Raw genomic sequence first — 874 nt, forward strand, 5'->3', positions numbered from 1 at the left:
TGAAGGTGGCTGTGTTTAGGGTGGTAAAACAGTTTCCAAAAAGCAAGATTTTATACTTAAAAGGAATTTTGACTTTTGGATACCACATTTGCTTAAGACAATTATAAAATATATGTTGCGTCCTATTCTTTGCAACCCCACAGACTGCAGCCTGCCAGGCTCCTCTGTCCATGGAATTCTCCAGGCAAGTATACTAGAGTGAGTAGCCTATCCCTCTTCCAGTGGATATCCTGGCCCAGGAATCGAACCAGGGTCTCCTGCACTGCAGACAGATTCTTCACCAGCTGAGTTATCAGGGAACACCCCTCCTATTCCAGAGGATCTTCCCAATCCAGGAATTGAACCCACATCTTTTTGCGTCTCCTACATTGGCAAGTGAATTCTTTACCACTGCACCATCTTGGAAGCCCTATAAGATATATCAGTTCAGTTCAGTTCAGTTGCTCAGTCGTGTCTGATTCTTTGCAACCCCATGGACTACAGCATGCCAGGTTTCCCTGTCCTTCACCAACTCCTGGAGCTTGCTCAAAATCATGTCCATCAAGTCGGTGATGCCATCCAACCATCTCATCCTCTGTCATCCCCTTCTCCTCCTGCCTTCAATCTTTCCCAGCATCAGGGTCTTTTCCAAAGAGTCAGTTCTTCTCATCAGGTGGCCAAAGTCTTGGAGTTTCAGCTTCAGCACCCGTCCTTCCAATATATAAGATATATATGTAAGCCATATATACATATATATGCATACATATATGAGAATATATATATATATAGGAGGAGAAGGCCCAAGTTCTACTCCTGGGTCAGGAAGATTCCCTGAAGAAAGGAATGGCTCCCCACTCCAGTATTCTTGCCTGGAGAATCCCATGGACAGAGAAGC

Source organism: Cervus canadensis, chromosome 3 (genome assembly GCF_019320065.1).
Source record: "Cervus canadensis isolate Bull #8, Minnesota chromosome 3, ASM1932006v1, whole genome shotgun sequence".
NCBI classification, from domain to species: domain Eukaryota; kingdom Metazoa; phylum Chordata; class Mammalia; order Artiodactyla; family Cervidae; genus Cervus; species Cervus canadensis.